Genomic DNA, 6382 nt, shown 5'->3' with positions numbered 1-6382 from the left:
GGACTCCGTGCACGTCGTCCAATCAGACGTGCCTTAGTCACTGATAGACACAAGGTTCAACGTTTGGCGTGGTGTAATCAACGGCAAAACCACAATCTGAGGACATGACGCAGGATCCATTGGTCCGATGAAAGCCGTTTTCTTTCTTCGTTTTATTGGTGGCCGTTGGCGAGTTTGGAGAAGGAGTAATGAGGCTTATCAACAGGGGATGATTAATGCAGCTGAACACTTTGGCGGTGGCTCTGTAATGGTGTTGGGGGTGTATCCTCTGTGACTGTAAGCAGAATCGAATCACCATTCAAGGGACACTCAATGGTCAGAGATACCAACAGCAAGTACTGGAAGCTGTTGTTGTCCCACATTTTGATAACCACCCCCTCGCCAATGTTTATGGACGAGAGTGCTAGGCCCCATCTTTCCAGAACTGTTGTCGCATACTTGCAGAACAACGCAGTTGTCGGATTACCTTGACCTGCGAGAAGCCCTGATCTCAACCCAGTGGAGCATTTATGGGACCATCTGTGGCTTCAAGTTCAAGTTAGGGATCCACCTGTTCAAAATCTGCAGGAATTAAGCCAGGCTCTTCATGAGGAATGGCAGAGAATTCCAGGGATGCTCATTCGGTGTTTGATTTCCAACAAGAGGAGGAGGTTGCAGCAGTTATCCGTACGAGGGGAGGATACACCAGATACTGATGTCACCATTACTGTTGGCGTAGAATTGAACAGTGAACGTTTTTGGGGTTTTGTTTGTTTTGTTTTGGGTTTGTTTTGCTTTTTTTGAGAGCTTTGGGTACGTTGGACCACAGACCATTGTCTGGGTGACCATAGTTTTGGACATAACGTTTTGATAGCGTTTTTAGTGCCCCATATGACCGTCAATAAATTACAGCCAAAAGTAGCAGCAGTGCTGGTATTTGATGGATTGACAGTTTGATGGTTCAGTTGACTAAATTTTGACCATGTGCGTGGTTTCCATATCATGAATGTAACCAGTGTGTTGTGTTAAACACAATCTTATAGCAAGAAAATGGGAGGTGCTTAATTAATGCTCATGTATATTTTTAGATATGCATAGTTATTAATCAATTTGGATAATTTCTGCTGTATTCATGGGTTATAAAGTTTATGAAAATAACATATAATACGCGCTGTTTTTCAAGGAAGTCATCAGAGTTCTTCATTTTTTTCAAAAGTAGGGGTGGAATTTCTTAATTTTAGAAATTTCAAATGATTTTTTTTAATTATGTTTAACTTTTCATATGCCCAATATATTGTTTATCTTTAATTAGTTTATCTTTAAAATTTATAATTACATTTCCATTTATACTAATTGCCACTCTAAGATAAGCATATATAGTTATCAGCAGCTTCAGCTGGAGATTGTTCAAAGAAATTTGACTTGACTATTCTTGAGTTTTATCAAAGTTCGCTTCTAATTTCCAGGTTTATGGAAGTGTTGTAGACAAAGTAAAGGAAATCAGAACCGGTTGCAATATAAGCAAAACCTTTCATAAAGTTTGCTACAAATGCATTTTTCATAAACTTCGTGCTTGTGGTATACGTGGGGAACGTTTGGAGTGGTTTGAACGTTATTTCGAGAAAAGAAAGTGATGACAAATGGCTGTAGTTCAGGTATCAAGTCTGTGAAAGCTGGCCTTCCTCAAGGTATCGTTTTAGGACCGCTTCTGTTCAGGATTCATATTAATGACACTGTGTAGACATCAACGTTCGCCTCTTTGCCGATGATACATCAATATATGTTATAATAGATGATCGTATTACAGCAGACTCAATTATAAACAATGATTTGACGTAAAGTCAGTTTGGGCTAGAAATTGGCAAGTTAGGAGTTATTATTAATAATGAATGGTAAAACTATAAAATAAGTTGATACGCGTATACACTTACGCAAAACACTCCATAACGATTGTTCTTGGAAAGTCATATAAGTGACATGATTACGAAAATCAGTCCATTGATCAGTTGTTCGAAATACCTTTTATCTGTAAAAAAGCGAAATACTTTTTATAAGTTCTTTATCTTACCACTCTGTACTTACTGCTCTCATAACTGTGCGATAGAACAGGTGAGTGTGCTGGACAATGTACATTTAGACGTATTAGGAATACATGCCGTGTTGTTCGTGGCACCAATTACGATGAAATTACAGGGAAACCAATTACAGGACACTAAAATAAAGACGAGAACGCTCTAAGCTCATAACTTTCTATATTATGGTCTTACTTCTTATCATCTTATCATCTTGTACCAGGTAGAGTATTTCAACAAAGCAACTTTAATCTGAGAAATAGTACATCCACTTAAACTGTAGAGTGCAAATACATTCTCAGTGATTCTGAGAGAACGATTGTGTCGTGGAATTTATTGCCCGGTGGAGCTGTTAACGCGATTTCTCTGAATTAATTTAAGACCACGATCAACCCAGCAGAAACTCAGAATCACTTTGCTTTAAATTTTGGGACTACATTTTGCCCAATCGACATTTTTCGAAAACATCAAAATGTTCATGTGTTCATTATAACGAAGACGTTATTTGCTACCATTTTACATGTCAAAACCATCACAATTTAAGAACAACGATGTATTTATATAGTCAAGAATACCATGTTAAAACTACTTTACATGTTAACGGCACACTGAATAACTCAACAAATAGAGACATTATGAACTCATGACGCCATTTCTTTTCAAAAAGCAACCGCTTCCAGTGATTATCACCTCTACCTAACTACATATTCAATGTAAGACAAGTTTTATAGACTTTGATGTATTGCGGCAGATCATTTCGTTGCTATTCATTATTCAATCATATATCTGTTATTTTGTCTCAATGTTACTCTTGTTGTTAAATGGTATCAGTTATGTATCCATCTGTTGGAACAATGCACTGAAGTGGCGTTCACATAAGCCACTAGGCTTGTTCACCTATACAGGTATGGTGAAGGAAAATTGGTTGAAACCATTTCTAGGTTTTACAATAGTTTCAAAAATAATCGAAAATACTTTGTTATGTTCGAGTGCGGAATCAACAAAAAGAACAGTGTCGCTTGCATAAAGGAATACAATAAATTATGAACATAACTGTACATTTACATTCGAAAGCATAACACTTTCACAACTGTCATCTATGAGACATTGTTTTAAATCATTAATGTTTTAGTCATTAAAAGAGGTGAAAGAGTTTCACCTTGGCGGATACCCAAATAACAAGGAATCTGAGTTATCATTTGAGGATGCACAAGATTTGATAATTTGCATACATATTTTGTATAAGCGTGAAAACCTTACCTGTAGTTCCATTGTTAACGATTTTTGTCAAAGTTCAATCCTCTATACATTGTCGAAAGTTTTAGAAAAATATAATTTGATTTTGCAGGGGTTAAATATAGTTTGGTTCCAAGAAAATGCTCTGTTGTTGAATTTACTTGTGAAAAGGTTTCCAAAGCAGCTTTAAATAATGATTGGTCTATAGGCATTGGGATCATCTTTGTACGTTGGTCTAATATAGCCAGTCAACCATACATCAGTCAACCATGCATCAGACATTATTCCTTTAAGAATATTAAACAGAAATAGTCAACAATGAACCAAGTAGATCCATAAGAAAGTCATTTTCAATGCCATCGATTCCAGAAGAATTATTTCACTATAGCATTTTAATAGCACGTGTGATTTCTATCAAGGTAATATCATAATCATTTATATACGTGATCATTATAATCTCTTATTTCTTGATTTATTTCAAACGTAAAAGTAGTCCTCTCATTATTGATATACTTAAAATTTTGAAAAAGATTAGTATTTCAGAATTATTGCATTTGTTACTTTGTTACTGTTTTCCAGAATTCTGTTTTGGGAATGCTTTTTGGGAATTCATTTTCATTCTTGTTTATGTGTTTCAAACATTTCTTATATTATTTTGAACATCGGCGTTATTAAACCTTATTAGAAACAGTCTTTCTTTTATTATACCAACGTTTTGATTTTTGAAAGCGTTTACGTTTTTCTCATTATTTTCCAAATCAAGGCTTATCGTTGTGATCTCGTTTCGACACCGTTCACTGTTAGGGAACTTGGTCACAGTGAGAGTGAACTCGTTGTGAAGCTTTATAATTTTGTGAGGGAGTAATTGTGATTTTAGCAACTATTCTGTAACGTTCAAATCAACTTTAAAAGGAATTACTTTCACGTTTACCACAGTGCTAAGGAACGGATACAGTTATATTAGTCTGAAAAACCTTGATGATCATGCAAAATAATACATAGTTAACATTTTAGTATTTTTTTATTTTATGAAATGGTATATTTACAAAAATGATTGAATGAATTATTGTTATAATAACATTCCGATTGGTCCTAAGGAGCCTAGCCTGTGATGAACATACTAATTTGTAATTTTCAATAACTAGTTCATCCAGAGAATCCATTTTTGTTTCTTGTAGGCCAATTATATCAGCTTTATTTAAAAGAGATGTAAATTCAGGATCCCGAATTTTTCTTCTTAGTCCATATTCCATTTTAAATTTTAGTTTGCTGGCAGAACCTGACGAAAAAGCATGAGTTGCTGACTCATTACTACACTGGTTGTTTGAGGCTGTTGCAGGGTGTGGGTGGGTTGGTTAGGGTGTGTGTGTGTCATCTCTAACTTCATCTGTATATGAACTGACGTGTTGGGGAGAGGGAGATGGGTCTAACTTCAGATGTCTATGAACTGATGTGTGGGGAGAGGGAGATGGGTCTAACTTCATCTGTATATGAACTGACGTGTTGGGGAGAGGGAGATGGGTCTAACTTCATCTGTATATGATCTGACGTGTTGGGGAGAGGGAGATGGGTCTAACTTCATCTGTATATGAACTGACGTGTTGGGGAGAGGGAGATGGGTCTAACTTCAGCTGTATATGAACTGACGTGTTGGGGAGAGGGAGATGGGTCTAACTTCAGCTGTATATGAACTGACGTGTTGGGGAGAGGGAGATGGGTCTAACTTCAGCTGCTTATGAACTGACGTGTTGGGGAGAGGGAGATGGGTCTAACTTCATCTGTATATGATCTGACGTGTTGGGGAGAGGGAGATGGGTCTAACTTCAGCTGTATATGAACTGACGTGTTGGGGAGAGGGAGATGGGTCTAACTTCAGCTGTATATGATCTGACGTGTTGGGGAGAGGGAGATGGGTCTAACTTCAGCTGTATATGAACTGACGTGTTGGGGAGAGGGAGATGGGTCTAACTTCATCTGTATATGAACTGACGTGTTGGGGAGAGGGAGATGGGTCTAACTTCAGCTGTATATGAACTGACTTGTTGGGGAGAGGGAGATGGGTCTAACTTCATCTGTATATGAACTGGCGTGTTGGGGAGAGGGAGATGGGTCTAACTTCAGCTGTATATGAACTGACGTGTTGGGGAGAGGGAGATGGGTCTAACTTCATCTGTATATGAACTGACGTGTTGGGGAGAGGGAGATGGGTCTAACTTCAGCTGTATATGAACTGACGTGTTGGGGAGAGGGAGATGGGTCTAACTTCAGCTGTATATGATCTGACGTGTTGGGGAGAGGGAGATGGGTCTAACTTCAGCTGTATATGATCTGACGTGTTGGGGAGAGGGAGATGGGTCTAACTTCAGCTGTATATGAACTGACGTGTTGGGGAGAGGGAGATGGGTCTAACTTCAGCTGTATATGAACTGGCGTGTTGGGGAGAGGGAGATGGGTCTAACTTCAGCTGTATATGAACTGACGTGTTGGGGAGAGGGAGATGGGTCTAACTTCAGCTGTATATGAACTGACGTGTTGGGGAGAGGGAGATGGGTCTAACTTCAGCTGTATATGATCTGACGTGTTGGGGAGAGGGAGATGGGTCTAACTTCAGCTGTATATGATCTGACGTGTTGGGGAGAGGGAGATGGGTCTAACTTCAGCTGTATATGAACTGACGTGTTGGGGAGAGGGAGATGGGTCTAACTTCAGCTGTATATGATCTGACGTGTTGGGGAGAGGGAGATGGGTCTAACTTCAGCTGTATATGATCTGACGTGTTGGGGAGAGGGAGATGGGTCTAACTTCAGCTGTATATGATCTGACGTGTTGGGGAGAGGGAGATGGGTCTAACTTCAGCTGTATATGAACTGACGTGTTGGGGAGAGGGAGATGGGTCTAACTTCAGCTGTATATGATCTGACGTGTTGGGGAGAGGGAGATGGGTCTAACTTCAGCTGTATATGATCTGACGTGTTGGGGAGAGGGAGATGGGTCTAACTTCAGCTGTATATGATCTGTATATCATTTTTCAAAATATCATAGTTGTCATCTTCATTGTTATCTATTATCTATACAGTGAAACATATCCGAGTACA

This window comes from Haliotis asinina, chromosome 1 (genome assembly GCF_037392515.1).
Source record: "Haliotis asinina isolate JCU_RB_2024 chromosome 1, JCU_Hal_asi_v2, whole genome shotgun sequence".
Classification (NCBI taxonomy): Eukaryota; Metazoa; Mollusca; class Gastropoda; order Lepetellida; family Haliotidae; genus Haliotis; species Haliotis asinina.
Note: the sequence above shows the minus strand (reverse complement) of the source record.